This window comes from Medicago sativa, chromosome 6 (genome assembly GCF_051527215.1).
Source record: "Medicago sativa cultivar Bolivia chromosome 6, Bolivia_mono, whole genome shotgun sequence".
Lineage (NCBI taxonomy): Eukaryota > Viridiplantae > Streptophyta > Magnoliopsida > Fabales > Fabaceae > Medicago > Medicago sativa.
Genome location: NC_140754.1, coordinates 2,440,304 through 2,459,807, shown reverse-complemented (window position 1 = coordinate 2,459,807; position 19,504 = coordinate 2,440,304). Strand labels below are relative to the sequence as shown.

General features: G+C 31.2%; 2 long non-coding RNA genes across 2 annotated transcripts; both read left to right on the top strand.

Annotated features, from left to right (window-relative positions):
- The first annotated feature begins 9,754 nt into the window (after nucleotides 1-9,754).
- Nucleotides 9,755-11,324, top strand: LOC146911997 (uncharacterized). The gene is made up of 3 exons (XR_015014795.1): nucleotides 9,755-9,947; nucleotides 10,108-10,195; nucleotides 11,110-11,324. It is a non-coding gene; the product is annotated as an uncharacterized LOC146911997 (long non-coding RNA).
- A 3,524-nt stretch (nucleotides 11,325-14,848) lies between these two features.
- Nucleotides 14,849-16,419, top strand: LOC146911996 (uncharacterized). The gene is made up of 3 exons (XR_015014840.1): nucleotides 14,849-15,032; nucleotides 15,193-15,280; nucleotides 16,205-16,419. It is a non-coding gene; the product is annotated as an uncharacterized LOC146911996 (long non-coding RNA).
- The last annotated feature ends 3,085 nt before the right edge of the window (nucleotides 16,420-19,504 follow it).

Genomic DNA, 19,504 nt, shown 5'->3' with positions numbered 1-19,504 from the left:
GAGAACTTTGTGCAGAACATAACTTGAAGATTAGCCATGAATGGTTTATTAAATAATGCAGACCATTGTCGTCGAAGAATGGCGACAATTGATTCTTCTCGAATGTGTAACAACCATGTTGAAGATCACTTTCATATGTTAATGGACTGTGTCTGTGTGTGAAAGCTAGGAATTTTTGGCTCCGGTTTCAACAATTTTATGATGTGAAGTGGAAGGAATGGCTTATGTTGAATCTCAAAATTCTGGTTCTGTTAATGAAGTTCATTGGTTCTGTTAAGAAGGAACCAATTGTTTCTAGCCAAAACCAATGTATCAGATTTTGAATTTTTCCATCATGTTATGGCTACGGTTCATAACATTGTTTCTAGCCAAAGCCTACTTCAGCCGCTTCAGACGAATAATAACAATAATGTAGTCGCACAATGGGTAATGTCGGAGGCCGAAGTGGTAGATCTCAACAGATGGTGCTGTTGCTCTCAATGGTACTTTGGCTTCTTGTGATGATGGTTCTTAGAGATGACAATGGTAATTTTTTGCAGCAAGATTGCAAATGAACATCAATGTGATTCAATGTGAGTTTGAATTTGAATCTATGATTAAACTATATAATTGGGTAACAAGAAAAATTCAACACAATGATATTCTTAGTGATTTTAGTAAGTTCCAACTACTTTCATCTATATATTTGTTCTGTGTCTAGCAAAGTGACTTGAAGATTAATGTTTAATTCACATGAATTTCTGTTTGAAACAATTTTCTGAAATTCTTTTTGGTTGTTGATGTAAATTGTTTTGAAAATTCTGATATTGCTGAAGCTATTGGGTTCATGGATTGCTGAAGCTAAAACATCGAATAATTACCATCTCGAAATAATTAGCTCAACTCACTAATAACTTAGTAAAAATAATTATTCTCACTAAAAGCACTAAAAACTATCCTTCCTACTCAAATTACTAATTTACCCTTACTCATCAAATGATCAAAATACCCTTAATCTTAAAATAACCTTCTAGGCTAAAAATCCACTAATCTCATATCAAATACACACATAAGCAAATAAGCTCATATAAACACATAAATAAATAATAAAATAATCCTAGTAAAAAACGGGCTGTTACAATAATCATAATCATAATATTCAAACAACAAATATAACAAGGGGTTCAATATGTTTTTATTCTCTATAAATATACTGACAACTTTTTGTATTAGTTCCCTCAAAAAATGAGTAAATCACTAAATTAGTCCCTGTCTTTGTACCAAATTCTCAAGTTAGTCTATAACTCTATTAATAACTCAAAATGGTCCCTGTCTTTGTCACACGTTTCTTAGATTGGTCCCTGACTCTATTAGTTTTTTTGTATTTTAAGTCATTAACGTACCAAATAAGATCCAAAAGACAATATGTCATTAACCACTAAATAATATTCAAAAGACATTGAGTCATTAACACTCAAAATACAAAACAATTAATAGAGTCAGGGGCCAATATGAGAAATGTTTGATAAATACCGAGACCATTTTGAGTTATTAATAGAGTCATGGACTAATGTGAGAATTTGGTACAAAGATTGGGACCAATTTGATGGTTTACTCCTCAAAAAATACTGTTAAACTTTTAGGCTCTGTTTGGTAAAAATAGTTAATAGTTGATAAACTACTTGATAGCTTTTAGCTGATGACTGGTAACTTATAACTGATGACTAATAGCTGATAAGCTAATTAAAGTGTTTGAACTACCCGCCAATAGAAATACAAATTTAGTATTTTTAATTCTTATGTTTCTCTATCAACACACTTAAAAGACCTCTATAAAATTCACTTTTAAGTCTACAAATACATTAGGCGGTGTATTATCCAAATACAAATGAACTAAGGTCAAATTTAAAAATTCATATACAAATGAATTAAGAGAGCAAAATTCAATGAAAAGCACAAAAAATTGAACTAATTATGTGGATACATAGCAAAGCATTGCAGAATTAACAAATCATAAGAAAACTAACGACAAAGTTTTCAAAATTTGTAAATTCCACAAACCCTACATTATGCAACTACATCTTCGTGAATCTGTGTTATTTTTGAAGTAAGAAGTTCTTTCCTTTTATAACTTTATTAGCTTACTCTGCTTGTTGCATTAGTCGATGTGGGACTTTAACACGGAACATAGACGCATAATAACTTCATTTTATAACCTTACCTTGTCCCACAATTTCACTGGTGTGATTCTTTGTGTAAACTTCATGTTGGATGATTCTCTCCTTTGGTTGATTTGAAAGCAGTTAAAGCTTTTTGATACGAAAACACCGCTTCATTGTAGCACGCAGCAACAAATTAGCATCGCCTATCCTACAATCAACCAAGGAAACATCTAGTTCCTCACAAGTAGCTTAATTAAGTGCTTATAGTAACAGTGCATATTATATAAGTGATTATCATAAGTTATCCTGAAGAGCTTATAGAAATAAGCTGAAAAATAGTTTACCAACATCTCGGTATGATGTTTCCTGTAACCACTTACAAACTGTCTTACAATGTTTGTTTGGGATGTCAACTCTCAACAACAGAATCAAAGTCAAAACTCTAACCATTGATAACTTCATAGGTTGTATGCAGATACCATTTCAATAAAGAAAAGGAAAAATTATATAGGAAGAACGAGAAAAGAAAACCAAAATTTAAAGAGAAATGTCCCGCCTGCAAAGATATTCCATAATGATATCCTTCCTTAGTATCATTCTTAGTGAAGTAAAATAAGCTGAGTCAACTTGATACATAATGTTTAATCAAGTGGTTAATAAGTTGTAGTTAAGGACAAATGATGATAGAATTTTATCAAAATAAATTACATGATATGAATAAAGCATAGATGTTTAGTTTTATCAATAAATGATTGACACAGTTCAGAATTCAGTAGGTATAGTACAGCATGTAGTCGCAGGTCTGATGCAGACTAGAATAACTCGCAGAACGAGTATGTATGGATAGCAGATGAGAGTTTCTTTCAATCCAGACTTTGAGTGTGCGCAAATCATTATCGATGAATCAGGGCCGGCCCTTGAAATCATTCACCGATACTTGAACTTAATTATTTTATAGTTATAAAGCACACATGCTCGTTTTTAAGAGAAACATCAATGAATCTCCCTGCATAAGATCTTTTCTCAAGGTTTCAACAATTTTTTGATGTTTTTTTTGATGATATGGAGTGGAAGGAACCACTTGGTATTTCAACAAACCAATGTATCATATTTGGAATTTTTCCATCAGGTTATGAAATGATTCATAACAGCGTGTCTAGCCAAAACCTGCTTCAGCTACTTCAAACGAATAATAACAACAATAATGTAGTCGCACAAAGGGTAATGTTGGAGGCCGAAGTGGTAGCTCTCAACACAGATGGTGCGGTTGCTCTCAACAGTACTTTGGCTTCTTGTGGTGGAGTTCTTAGAGATGATAATAATTTTTTGTGCACTTTTGGAATGGTTTGAAGATTGCTAGGAGTAGAGGATTTCAAAAATTCCAGGTTTTCTCTTACGCGTTGATGGTTGTGTTGCTATCCATCGGTATAGGACCTTGGTTATTTGGTCTCACACATTCAGAGATGCTAAGGGTTTGTCAATAGATAATGGTCGTTTCTTTATTATGCCTTATTGGCTTGATGTATTTGGAATTATGTTTAAAAGGTTTTTAGTTGTTTCCTTGGGGCTTAGGCCCCTTTTACTCACCAGAAAATCGTTTGGTAGGTTATCCAAGAAGATTAAGCCAAATGCATTAAAGAAAACTTAAAAAACTTATATTGATGGGGTGTAACCATTCCCAAATACATCTCCAAACAACAAATTTTAGTCAGTCGAAGAAAAGAAATATTCAAGTTTAAGCAATTGAATATTCTCTTTCTCCGAATACTAAAATTTGTAATCCAAGAACTGAGAAATGATGACACACTAGCCAATTGGCTAAAGTACGTATTAGCTTGAGAAGTGCACTCGCTGCTTCTTTTTATATCAAATGTCTACCAAGTTGCTTTTCAGGTTCCTCGATGTGGGACTCATGCCCAGCAGATTGCCACTTATTTGGTCTTTTTCCTCATACATATTCTTAATGCATCCTTATCCTTTTAATTTGCACATCTAAACATGTTTTTTGACTTAAGCTTCTTAATGGTTGTGACTAAGATAATTATGTATGGTTATTTTAAGTTATTATTTTATCCAAGCAATTTTACAACAGCAAACTAATTAAAAAAAATCTAGACTAGTTAAGCAATCGTATAATAAAGTTGAGAATGAAATCTAAAATCCTACCGAAAGACGATAAAAAAAATTATAATCAGAAATTTTATAATTTATGTTTTTGATCATATACATACGTCAATATCGTATAATCACTATTATCAGTTCACCAACATGGTAGGCTTGCCTAGAGTAACTCATTCTTTTCGTAGAATTATTTGGTTTGCTTCTGTTTGGGTGTTATGGAAAGAGAGAAATAATTGTGTCTTCCAAAATGTGGTTTATTCTTCTACTGGTATGCTTAAGAAGGTGAAACTCTATTCTTTTTATGCTTAAGAAGGTGAAACTCTATTCTTTTTTATGGCTAAAAGCAAAGCAGGCGACTTTTAACTATAGTTATCATGACTGGTGGAAACATCTAATCCCTTGCATCGGTGTTCACTTGTAATTTTCTTTTGTCTGTTTTGTTTGGTGCCTTTTTTAGTTAGCACCTTAACTGTGTAAATACTCTTGGGTGGTTCTCCCTTTGCACACCTTGTGCGGGGTGACCCATTGTTGTTTATAATATCTCATTTTAGTTTGTTAAAAAAAAAAAAATCGTATAATCAAGAGAGCCAATTTGTAATTAGTATCCTAGTAACAAAGGTGTTTTGAAAGTGGCTTACATGATTATTTTTTTTCTTCCGTAAGTCATATAGAGAACTCTGATAATCTAAAGTTTGTTATAAGCTAAGTATTATCTAATTATGAATTGTTTCATCCATGAACCGAATTTGAGCTCTTTCCACTTACAAAAATAAGATGTTTTTTAATCTTAAACAAATCTTAATAGTTTTGTAAACAAGAGAAAATTTATAGCATATACTCATATCTCTTTTTATTTTTTCGACTCAATCTTTCTATCCTATAATGTTTTTTTAAGGAAACAAACTTAATTCATGTCATATGCAATTAAAGTACAAATACATGAAGTATATTAGAAAACAAGAGCTTTGTAAAAAAAAAAAAAAAAAGTAAGAGCTATATTATAAAATGGGATTCCCTTCCCAACATGAGCGACCACTTGGCTTTTCTTCAGTTAAACTTGACATGAGAGTTATGAAAAGAAATTGGGAACAACTAGATGAAAGAAGGAGTATTATATTTACAAGAATTATTTAATACACACATTATATTATATAAATATACATATTTGAAATCCCACATCTATATTTTGAATACTTTTTTTTTGAAAGATCTGCGTCTGAATATTAAATTTGAAGTTTGTAAAACCAAAATACAATGAAAAGGGGATCACAAATATAATTTTTCCTATAATATATACAACAAAAAAATATAACTAAACATATTTTAAAAAAAACATTAAACTAATTAAGCAGATAGATAAAAAAGAGGACAAATCCACACATAAATCTAGAGGAAAATGATATAATTTTCCAAATTTATATATGGTCGGCCCTCTTCATTTTGTAACGATATAATTTTCCAAATTTATATATGGATAGATAAACGATGCGGGACTTTAACAGACAACATGTCAAGCAAATTACACCAACTATCCACAATGTCAAGCAAATTATGAAGTGTTTTTCTTTGAGTTTAATTATGAAAAATATCAAGCAAATTATGCTTCTTAATGTTAACAGAAGTGTTTTTCTTTGAGTTTAATTATGATGCACTGATTGTGTAAGGTTAGATAACACTGTCATTCAATAGGATTGTGCCACACAATGAATGAAAGGAACTACTAAACTCAAGATCTAACTACAAGTATCGATGGTCTCTAGAAAAAATCTAACAAAAATTTATACTATTGAATATTATATGCTAGCTTTATAAATATATTAATAATTGAACTTAATTATCTTATAGTAATTTGTTCACATTATTAACACAGCATAACAAAAATTGGTATCAAGATAGCACATCTGTCCTATCATCATAGTATTGTTATAAATAGTTGTAATCTCATTGATTCAACACAATGTGAAATATACAAGATTCAGCTAGAAAAACAGTTACAAATTCTCCCTCTCTTCTCTCCTTTTTTCAAGCTTTCTCTTCTTCATCAATGTCGATTTCTAATATGGTGTCTAAGAGCTTCTCCTTAGATCCTTGAGCCATGTCTACTCTTCAACCTACTCCTTCATCTTCTCCCATTGAGGCTCAACGCGTAACTGCTGCAGCATCAAAAATGTTCACACGAATATTTCCTGTTAAGCTTAACAATACGAAATACCTCTAACGGAAACAACAGGTGCAAGGTGTGCTTCGTGGAACGAAAAATGGTGAAATCACGCAGATTCGTCTAGTTTCTCTCAACAACTCATATCATGAAGCAGAAACGAAAACCCTGCATATACTGAATAGGAAGAACAATATTTGTTCCACTCCACATGGATTTTGTCCATGATCTTCTCTTCTCTACCATTGTGATTCGTTTGTCTTCGCAATTCTTGGCAAGTTTGGGGTGAAATTCACAGTTATAGCTTTACGCATATGTAAACTCGTTCCGAAAACTTAGTTCATTGCACAAATTCGTGCTATCTTTGAATCACTCATGTTTATGTCAATATAGATAAACTCTAATTATAAACCAATCCAGACATGTCCTAAATAGGAAAACAAGAACTAAGATTATTATGGCAGTGACTAAAATAATTATGTATGCTGATTTTTAGTTATTTTATCCAAGCATATAACACGGTTCATGAAATTATTTTCAAACGTGAAATTTGCAAGACATGTGGATGAACTCAAGCTCATCCACATTTATAATTGCCATACCATGTTAATATGCCAGCATGGAAGAAATTTTTGAATTTATTCCAATCTGAGGATGATTAATTTTGATGAAATCACACATCATGTTAAAAAAAAGAGTAAATTACTCTCCTCTTTTCTTAGAGATGCTTGATCAATTACACATCCGCCCCCTCTTACATTAATAGATACACTCTCCTCCCTTGAAAAGAAAAATTTATGCTCCCATCCCCTATAAGATGCTTGAATTACAACCCGCTCCCTTAATAATTAAATATGCACTACACTTTAATCTATTTTAACTTAAATAAATATGTTTATGATATATACTAATTTTGAACCACCATTTAAGAAAAATAAATGCATTTCTTTATAATTTAAATGTTAATGATAATTCAATTTATATATTTTGCTATTAATTTTATATTTTAGACCATATTTTATTGTCTTTAGTCATTTTTCTCATATTTTAATTTTATTTTGGGTTTTTCATATTTTATAGGGTTAAATATGTTTTTGGTCCCTATAAAATTGCGACCTTCTAAGTTTAGTCCTTACTTAATTTTAATAGCTTTTTTAATCCCTACAAAAAAAAATTTACTTATAATTTTAGTCCCTGCTAAAATAATTTTTTTAATTATCCTTAAACTCTTAAATTTTTTAACGATTCTTTTTATACAAGTTTAGAACACTATGACAGGTTCATTTACTAAAATCTATAATTTTTTAACATGAAATAAATTAAATATGAATTTTTTAAACCGACAAAAGTTTAAGATATAAGTAACAAAAATATGGACGTAGAAATCAAATTTTTGTGATATTTTTTTCGGAGGACCTTTTAATAACGTTCTTAACACGCCTGTAAAAAATTGTTGAAAAACTGAAGAGTTTAAGCATAAATTAAACAAATTTGGATTGAGTAACGACTAATATTGAGTGCATAAATTTTTTGTAGGGATTAAAAATGCTATTAAAATTAAGTAAGGACTAAACTTACAAGATCGCAATTTTGTAGGGACAAAAAACATAATTAACCCTATTTTATATTAGGGTTTAAAACAAATTGTCAATAAAAAATAGCGAAAATATGTATTCAAATTTTGATTATAGTAAAATAAACCCACAATGCTTTTTTTTCTTTTCCAAAGTATGTTAGATTATTATTTTTTGGGTTAATTATGTTTCTAGTCCCTATAAAATAGCGACCTTGTAAGTTTAGTCCCTACTTAATTTTAATAGCATTTTTAGTCCCTATAAAAAAAAATTACTTATACTTTTAGTCCCTGCTAAAACAATGTTTGATTAATTATCCTTAAACTCTTAAATTTTTGAACGATTTTTTTGAGACAATATTAGAACACTATGAAAGGTTCGTTTACTAAAATTTAGAATTTTCTGACATGAAATGAATTAAATATGAATTTTTTAAAACGACAAAAGTTAAAGATAAAAAGTAATAAAATCTGGATGTAGAAATCAAATTTTGCGATAATTTTTTGCGGACGAACTTTTAGTAATGTTCTAAACATGTCTGCAAAAAATTGTTCAAAAATTTAAGAGTTTAAGCATAAATTAAACAAATTTGAATTGAGTAGGGACTAATACTCAGTGTAGAAAAACAAAATTAGGGACTAAAAATGCTATTAAAATTAAGTAGGGACTAAACTTACAAGGTCGCTATTTTATAGGGACTAGAAACATAATTAACCCTTATTTTTTTTGCTAGATTATTAGAAATAAATAAAAATTGAGGATTAAAGTGTAGATTTTAACATATGAGGGGGGAATGTAATTCAAGCTTCCTTTAGGGGAGGGGAGTGAAATATTTTCTAATATATTTTGAATAAGAAGGAAGAGGAGTGCATATTTTTACAGAGAGAAGGAATGTAATTTGTAACATCCCGATATTTTATACATTATATATATGTCATTAGTAATATTTTTCTTGATTTATAATTTATTCTACAACTTATTTTATGTGTAAAATTAATAGAAATCTTGACATTTTCTACTTTGGTTAATTAATCAAGTAGAACTTGAATTTTATTCCATCTACTTTAATCTTTATAAATCAATTTGGGGTGGAGAAAATAAGATAATTATTTCTTAAATGTTTTTTTTATTCTAATCCTTTATTGCTGCATTTTAATTTGTGATTTATTTTAAAGTTAATTTTGTATTATAATAATTATTAGTCTTTAATTTAGACATTGTGATATATATAAATAGTACACGTTTTTTTGGAGGAATCTATGCTCATCCTTTTCCTTGCCTAATTGCCCAACTAAACATGTTTCAATTCATCTCCTAATTACTAGGTTTAGTGGCCTTGCTTGGGAGAAATAATAGATAACAACCTATGTTCTGTTATCGTGGGTATAATGCTGGTAGTTACTAGTTAGTGATCTTAGTTTGAGAGACACTAGCAGTCAACATGCAGATTTCTTCTTCTCTATATCCCACTTTGTTGCCTTAAATTGTGGAGCCAATAGTCAAATTCTCCCCTTCATCATGTGTTATTTTAGTTCCTAAAAACTAGCCACGTTATTCACCTATTCCAATCCTCTCACAATCAGTTTTTTTTCCACACTGAGTCACATTCCTCTCTAATTTCATTGCATCGGTTGTTATTTAAAACCACACAAGCTATACCAGCCATCTTAGATATATTTCTCCGCATGAATTTACTTTCCTTAGTCAGACACCCAAGACCACTATCAATTCTTCCAACTTCCATAAATTATTGTCATTCAATCATCATGATGACCCTTAAAGACTACAAATTCATTCTTTGCTAATCTAAAACGGCATTCTGTCTCCCATGAAAACAAACACGTGAACCATTCTTTCCATTTTAAATTCTCATGCCATCAGGGTTGTATATAGTACGACCTCTTCACCATCCTATCTCTTGTTCATCCATATTCATTCCATTTTTGTGTGAAGGTAAGATTTTATACTTATTCTTCTCTTGGCATTTCAATCAATGCCCTATACTCATAAGCTACTTCCTACGAAGGTTTTACTTTTATTCTGTGCGGGACTCAAACCAGCCTCTTTTCTATTCTCTTTATTCTTATTTTTGTTGTTTTGTTCCTTATATCAGAACTTGTCCCTTTGAAGTTTTGAACCGTTCGGTGTGCGAGCAATTAGTGGGACTAACCTTTGCTATTAGGAACGGAAAAACGGGCAAGGTAAGGGCTTTTTCCCCATACGTGCTAGGGCTCTGTTATTAAATAGTGGTAGCAATTCTTGTCTTTTGAAAAGAAAACTAATTAAAAATGTATTTTAAGGTTAAAATTTAATCTTTTCTAAATGTGATTATTTAATTATGTTTTATATGATAAATGTGTGATGAGGAATGATATAATTATTTTATTTTATTATGTTGTATATGAAAATTTTGTATGATAATGAGGTGTGAATTGATATATTTTATATTATTATGCTTTATATGTTTTTGTGATGTTGGAAAAGAAATGTTAGATTTTGATGAATTAAAGAAAAGAGAAAGATGAATATGTGAAATTGTGAAATGATTGACTGTTGGTTGTGTGTTTGATGATGCATTAATATTTGACTGTAATTGCCTTAGTGGCGGGTTATAATTATATTCTTAGTGGTGCCTTAGTGGCGGGATTTAGTTTGCATTTCTTAGTGGTGCCTAAGTGGCGGGATTTAGTTTCATTATCATTATCATGCATGTCATATGCATCTGTGTGGTGCCTGTGTGGCGGGAATTGCAATTATTTTCTGTGTGGATACCTGTGTGGCGGGAATTGCAATTATATTTCTGTGTGGATGCCTTAGTGGCGGGAATTATATCCGGATCATATAGTTATAAGAGCATGCATTTTGCACATCATTGCATTGCATTAGGTCTATTATACATCTGTGTGTTGATAAGTGATTAAACTGTTATATATATATATATATATATATAAAAGAAATGTGTATGAACTTTACCTTAAAGACTTAAATGTATTTTTCTTATTTCTTTTGATTGATAAGTTTTGATATTATCTATTTCATGACATTGTTTCTGGTGCTTTGAGTATGAACCAATTTGGATAAGGAAATTGACCCTTACATTAATAGAATGTTGTAGGTACCAAAGATGATATATGAAGTTTGATATGTGATGAAAGCGTACGCGGGGACAAAAATTGGGTTTTTGATTAAATTGTAGTTTTAGAAATAATTTTGAAGGACATTTAGTTTAAGAATTTTTATTAAATTATGTAAAGAATTTTGTATAGGCTTTGCTGGAATATATATTATTGATGAAATAAATAAATAGTAGTGTTTTTCAGAAAAAGAAAATGATTTAGGCGTAATGTCTTGGACCAAAATCCGGGGCGTTACATTATGGTATCAGAGCAATAATCCTCGGACACAAATATTTTTGGGGTGGGACGATGATCATGTATGACGCGTGCCTTTTGACTGACGTGTGATTGCTTGATTTCTTTGTTTTGATTTCTAATATGTGTGATTGTTGATTTCTTTGTTGTTGGCTTAGTTATCTTGACTTTGTCGTATCTTTGATTTTGTTTTTTTTCCTTGTTCTATTCTTTGATTTATGATTCATTATTGGTTGTGTTTAAGGAAATACAGCTTTTGTGATAAACATGATATTCATTGTTTGTATGTATGTGAAAGTGAGAATACATGCATCTCGTTTTCCAGAAAGTGTGATTTTAATAGCTACTTTTTTTTTGTTATTTTTTATTTTCTCTAAGAGGGTGAGTCTTATGAAAATAATATCTATGTTCTTTGATTGAAAAAAAAAAATTTTAACTATTATTTTAGAGTATGTTATTGAATTTCTAACCTATGCTAGAATTTTTGTCAAAGAAAAAAAAAAACCCTAGACTTGTTGTTGATACACCCGTTCATATTATTTTGTTCTTATACTCCACATGATATACGGTGTCGATGTACTATTAGATGGTTTTTATGAGCCTTAAACTTTGCAAGTGAACTAGTAGTTGCCATGCTAGACATATATCTCCTTTGTTTTCACACATCTTTTGTAACCGAGACTATGCATGCATTCATTGAAACAAAGTAATTGTTTACTATAGGTTATGTCTTGAGCAATGATGTATTGAGAAGTCAGCAGTAGGACTTACCCCACACAAGTTTTATTTGAAACACGCTCCCTCATTTTTTTTATTCTTTATAATAGGAACACTACATCAATTAAATAACAATGATTTATTATGTTTGATTTTATAGTATAGTTGTCTCTCCTTTCCTCTGTGGTTGTGAAAGTTAGAAGTGAGTTTGAAAACATCTTAAATTTTTGTTCGGAAAAAAAAAATGTTTTGACTCTATGATGTATGCATGCCTAGTGTTTTAGTACTAAGAAAGTCTCATCGTGGCAGTAGCGTGGAAATGTGGTTTGGTTTGACATTTTTATGATCTATGTGTTTTATTCTTGAAGTGGTCATGTGAGTGTTACTTTGTGGTTCATTTGGTTTAGATATGTAACTTGATTTAGAGATGTGACAAGGTTTGGATTTTGAATTATGGTTGTTAAATTCATTTTGTGTGTTTGGTGTTTGTTAGCAAGACTTTAAGGATTAGGGGTGCTAGAATTGCCTTGAGTAATCTACTATATGTATATAGTTGTGTTGATACTTTGCAATCTAGGCATATCTTGTGATTGGTTTTTGTTTTGATATTATTTCACTTTGCTTCTAAAAACATGTTTATCTTTGATGATATTAATAAAATTTGTGAATTAGACATGATTTATATTTGTAGGATTAACATAGTAATGTTGTCTCCTTATGTTGTGGTTCTTATTATTATGATTGTTTTTGCTGTTGTTTGTCACTAAATGTCATTAAGTATAACATGTTTTGTGGTTTGTCACTAAAAGTCATGTTATGTGCAATTATGTTTTTGCTCACTGTCACTAAAACCTGTTTCTAGTGTCTGTCACTAAAACTAATTTATGTTTTTCCGTTTCCTGCAGATTCTTGCTATTGTTAGAAAATTGTTGTCTTTGCTGTGAAATGTTGTTGTTTCTATTTTGCACTTTAAAAATGTGTAGTATTTTTCTGTTTTTGTTATCCATGTGTAGACAAAAAAAAATATGATTTTGTGTAAATGTATGTCCTGAATTGATTTAATTTTGAGTGTGGTTTAAATGAAAGAGTTGAAAAACTGAAAAGTGATTTTATTGTGGACTGGTGTGTCCTGGAAAGAAAATTGTGTATCTTGTGTGATGCATGCATACAACCCGTGGTTAATTTTTTTTTCTTTCTTTTATTGATAATGGCTTTGTGGTTTAAATTTTTGGTAAGACATTGTTGATTGAAATTAGATGTTACTTTTGAGAGCTCTTAGAGCTAAGAATAAATCGTAAATATTTTTCCTAGCTCAAATAAATTATAGGACTTAGATGACTCATCTCCCATCTTCAAGTGATGGTGTGTGCTTGTTCCACCACTACTCGAACCTTGTCTTAATGTTATCTCTTGTCGAAAAATGTCTGTTTTAGGTATCAATAAAATCCTGACCTTAGTGATGATAAGTTGTGTTATTTTTGTGGAGGAGAGTTAACCAAGAGTGATGAAGACTAATGTGAACTCGTAGAACACCAAGTGCAAGTTGTAGAGAATAGTATGATTGTTGGGGTAGGATAGTATGTACCACCATTATGATAGATGACCAAGTAGTTGATATCAGAGTGCGCAGCGGAAATATGTCATTTTCTTTTATCGACATTGTATTTTTTTATTTCATTCTTAAATTTTCTTACTTGTCGTTGTCTACATGAATGTCTATGTTCGGTTATTTTTTTCTTCTTTTGAAAATAATTTGAAAGTATTTTGGCTGGAAATTTAATTTAATTTTAAAAAAAAAATGTTGAATATTTTACGACAGATGTTTTGCTAAATCTATTTTTTTTTTTTTTTGCACTTTCTAGTTTCGAGGACGAAACTATTTTAAGGGGGTAATAATGTAACATCCCGATATTTTATACATTATATATATGTCATTAGTAATATTTTTCTTGATTTATAATTTATTCTACAACTTATTTTATGTGTAAAATTAATAGAAATCTTGACATTTTCTACTTTGGTTAATTAATCAAGTAGAACTTGAATTTTATTCCATCTACTTTAATCTTTATAAATCAATTTGGGGTGGAGAAAATAAGATAATTATTTCTTAAATGTTTTTTTTATTCTAATCCTTTATTGCTGCATTTTAATTTGTGATTTATTTTAAAGTTAATTTTGTATTATAATAATTATTAGTCTTTAATTTAGACATTGTGATATATATAAATAGTACACGTTTTTTTGGAGGAATCTATGCTCATCCTTTTCCTTGCCTAATTGCCCAACTAAACATGTTTCAATTCATCTCCTAATTACTAGGTTTAGTGGCCTTGCTTGGGAGAAATAATAGATAACAACCTATGTTCTGTTATCGTGGGTATAATGCTGGTAGTTACTAGTTAGTGATCTTAGTTTGAGAGACACTAGCAGTCAACATGCAGATTTCTTCTTCTCTATATCCCACTTTGTTGCCTTAAATTGTGGAGCCAATAGTCAAATTCTCCCCTTCATCATGTGTTATTTTAGTTCCTAAAAACTAGCCACGTTATTCACCTATTCCAATCCTCTCACAATCAGTTTTTTTTCCACACTGAGTCACATTCCTCTCTAATTTCATTGCATCGGTTGTTATTTAAAACCACACAAGCTATACCAGCCATCTTAGATATATTTCTCCGCATGAATTTACTTTCCTTAGTCAGACACCCAAGACCACTATCAATTCTTCCAACTTCCATAAATTATTGTCATTCAATCATCATGATGACCCTTAAAGACTACAAATTCATTCTTTGCTAATCTAAAACGGCATTCTGTCTCCCATGAAAACAAACACGTGAACCATTCTTTCCATTTTAAATTCTCATGCCATCAGGGTTGTATATAGTACGACCTCTTCACCATCCTATCTCTTGTTCATCCATATTCATTCCATTTTTGTGTGAAGGTAAGATTTTATACTTATTCTTCTCTTGGCATTTCAATCAATGCCCTATACTCATAAGCTACTTCCTACGAAGGTTTTACTTTTATTCTGTGCGGGACTCAAACCAGCCTCTTTTCTATTCTCTTTATTCTTATTTTTGTTGTTTTGTTCCTTATATCAGAACTTGTCCCTTTGAAGTTTTGAACCGTTCGGTGTGCGAGCAATTAGTGGGACTAACCTTTGCTATTAGGAACGGAAAAACGGGCAAGGTAAGGGCTTTTTCCCCATACGTGCTAGGGCTCTGTTATTAAATAGTGGTAGCAATTCTTGTCTTTTGAAAAGAAAACTAATTAAAAATGTATTTTAAGGTTAAAATTTAATCTTTTCTAAATGTGATTATTTAATTATGTTTTATATGATAAATGTGTGATGAGGAATGATATAATTATTTTATTTTATTATGTTGTATATGAAAATTTTGTATGATAATGAGGTGTGAATTGATATATTTTATATTATTATGCTTTATATGTTTTTGTGATGTTGGAAAAGAAATGTTAGATTTTGATGAATTAAAGAAAAGAGAAAGATGAATATGTGAAATTGTGAAATGATTGACTGTTGGTTGTGTGTTTGATGATGCATTAATATTTGACTGTAATTGCCTTAGTGGCGGGTTATAATTATATTCTTAGTGGTGCCTTAGTGGCGGGATTTAGTTTGCATTTCTTAGTGGTGCCTAAGTGGCGGGATTTAGTTTCATTATCATTATCATGCATGTCATATGCATCTGTGTGGTGCCTGTGTGGCGGGAATTGCAATTATTTTCTGTGTGGATACCTGTGTGGCGGGAATTGCAATTATATTTCTGTGTGGATGCCTTAGTGGCGGGAATTATATCCGGATCATATAGTTATAAGAGCATGCATTTTGCACATCATTGCATTGCATTAGGTCTATTATACATCTGTGTGTTGATAAGTGATTAAACTGTTATATATATATATATATATATATATATATATATAAAAGAAATGTGTATGAACTTTACCTTAAAGACTTAAATGTATTTTTCTTATTTCTTTTGATTGATAAGTTTTGATATTATCTATTTCATGACATTGTTTCTGGTGCTTTGAGTATGAACCAATTTGGATAAGGAAATTGACCCTTACATTAATAGAATGTTGTAGGTACCAAAGATGATATATGAAGTTTGATATGTGATGAAAGCGTACGCGGGGACAAAAATTGGGTTTTTGATTAAATTGTAGTTTTAGAAATAATTTTGAAGGACATTTAGTTTAAGAATTTTTATTAAATTATGTAAAGAATTTTGTATAGGCTTTGCTGGAATATATATTATTGATGAAATAAATAAATAGTAGTGTTTTTCAGAAAAAGAAAATGATTTAGGCGTAATGTCTTGGACCAAAATCCGGGGCGTTACATAATTCAAACATCTTCGAAGAAAGGAGAGTATAATGTACTATAAAAAAATAAACTAGTTACGTAGTTACATAATGTAGCCCGCTAAAGAATTTCTAAATTTAAAATAAACAAAAAGTTTTCAAAAAGTTTTCAAAATTTAAAAATTCCTTAGTACTGCCTTATGAAACCACAAGATCATTAATCGATGTTGATACTCTTTAGCATATACATCTGTGTCTTATGAATGAAGAAGTTCTTTCAATTTATAACTTTAGAAGCTTACATCTATAATACATTCCTCGATGTGGGACTCGTGTGTCCAACAGCTTTTGATAGAGCATTTGGTCTTTCTTCTCCAATATGCATATATCTAATAATCTTAAGGCATCCTTATCATTTTAATTTACTTGTGATAGAGTCATTCTCAATTTCCTTATATGATTTGTGGTTATCCTATAAGCTAGCATTGGTAAGCTACCATTCTCAATCCTTATATGATTAAATACTGTCCTATTTTATAAGAAACAATTTACTTTTTTGATTCATTGCATAAATGATGGATTTGGTCTATATTCTAAACCAAATACATCAATTACTCAATGAATCAAAAAAATCAATTTTTTTCTTATAAATAGGACGGGAGGGAGTATGTTATATGCTAGGTTTATATATTGATATATTAGCTAATAATTGAACTTATATCATAGTTATTTCTACACATATTATTAAGACTTTAAGAGAAACATCAATGAACCTACCCCCTTAAGAACTTTTCTATAATCCAATCAAAAAGTTTTTCCTCTCTAGAGATGACAACCACAATGTTCACCAAGGTGTCGTTGAACATGACAGAATCAAAAACTTGGGAATGTGTATTCTGGACAAATATCAGATTTTGATGAATTGATCACTCCATACACCACTTGTTTTATATCAAATATCTACTAAGTTGATGGATTGACATGTTTAAACTATGGCTGTAGCATTACAATTGAACAATGATCAAACACTTTGCTCACTGATCAAACCACTACTTGGTTAGTCATTTTTAACTTCACATATGATTTCATTTGGAATTTCAATAAATGTAGTATGCTAATATCTGAAATCGCTTGAAAATCTCAAATTAGATTTGAATATGCGAATGAAATAGGAGAGAAAAATGCAAAGAAAGAAAAAACGAACTAAGAAGATTAGATTTGAAGCTTAAAAATCCATGTTTAAAACCTGCTATATGATTTAAGGATCTATGTTTTTTGTGTGATTTGTGACTTTCGCTAAGGAAAAATCCATGAACCATGCGATCAAGAACACGCTAACAAGGAACTTTATGTTGTTGTTAAATCGGCGTGGATGGTGGTTGATAAAATTAGGGCTCCGGCGAGTGGATGATGAGAAGAAATTGGATTTAAAGTAGGAGAGAATGGTGATGGATTTTCTCATCATCGTGTTCATGTTCATGTTCATGCTCATGCCAAACTCACGTTGACTATTGCTACTAGTAAGATAAGATGTTCACGATGAAGGATTTTTTTTTATTAAAAGAATTAGTTTTTTTTTTTTTTTTTTTTTACAATAGGAAAATCAAAATTCTTTTGTATAAACACCTATTAACCATAGACAAAATAAAAATTTTAAACTAATTAAATAGTTCTATAACTCAATGTGGACTGAACATCTAACTTCTTTTCAAAACTTAAAAAGTTCCACCAACATTAAATTATTGAACTTCAACTTCATTGAATTGAAATTGGATGATGCTCTCCTTTGGAAGCCGGAAAACCGTTTCCTTTATGAATATCAATTATGAATATCAAGAGTCTTTTTCCATAGCTTCTTAGCATCATCGAACTGCTGTGATTGAACATGCATGTGTCAAGCGAGAAGATTTTGGAAGCCAATGGAACAAAAAGACAAAGCAAAGCTCCCATGTGGCTTAAGCATTACTATCAGTATTAGGAGGGGTGCAGCTAGCACTGCTATCTTTTATAACTATTTTCTTATGTTGTAAGGCCCATGAGCCCAGCTACTACCTAAACCTAGCTATAAAAGCTAGAGAACTATCTTTGTATGAACTACGAATGAATTGAGCAGCAGTTTCTTATGTTTTCTCTCCTTTGGTAATTTAGATCTAGTAATAATTGTAGTTCACTCTATCATTGGTGCTTTCATCGATTTGAATTCCAATGCCACCCAAACCTCCAATTCCCACACCAAAAGAATTGGATGAAGCAATCCAAGCTACAAATGAACACATTAATACAGCCATTAGAGCTACCCACTCACACATCGATGAACAATTCAACACCTCGAACCAGAATTTTGAAGCTCAGCTACACATGGTGCAAACAAGGCTGGACAACCAAGACCAGATTCAAGCAACACGACATGAATCATTGAAAGCTTACCTCGCTGATTTAATCAAACAAACATATCTTAGTAGCTCAACCACGCAAGCAACCTCTTCGGGTCTCGCATCGTCTTCGTGTCTCGCATCCTCATCTCACCAACTACGCCCTCCTCACTCTATGGTAAGCAACGTACTATCATCCCCCAATCCCCTTTCCTACAATTTTCAACACCCATATCTTCATCCACTACACCAAACCACCACCCTTCGACACAACTTTCTTCTCCTTTCATACCCAAGCAACTCGCCTCACTACCCATATACCACCACCTCACCTTTTCAACAATGATTCTACACTTCATTCTCAAAACTCATATTACAACCACAACCCCCAAGTTTTGACCTTTCCATCTTTTCCCCCTCCTTTTTTACCACTCATGAACCAATCAACTCACCCACCCCCTTTTTGTACACCTAAATTGGAGTTATCCACTTTTGATGGCTCCGACCCATTGGAGTGGCATTTCCAAGCCGAACAATTCTTCACATTTTACCAAATCCCAGCCGAAAGTCGTTTATCCATGTCTTCCTTTTACATGAAAGGTGATGCCTTGAGTTGGTTTAAATGGATGTATCAAAACCATCAATTATTTGGAATTCATTTACCAAAGCCTTGGAACTCAGATTTGGCCCATCGACCTATGCAAACCAC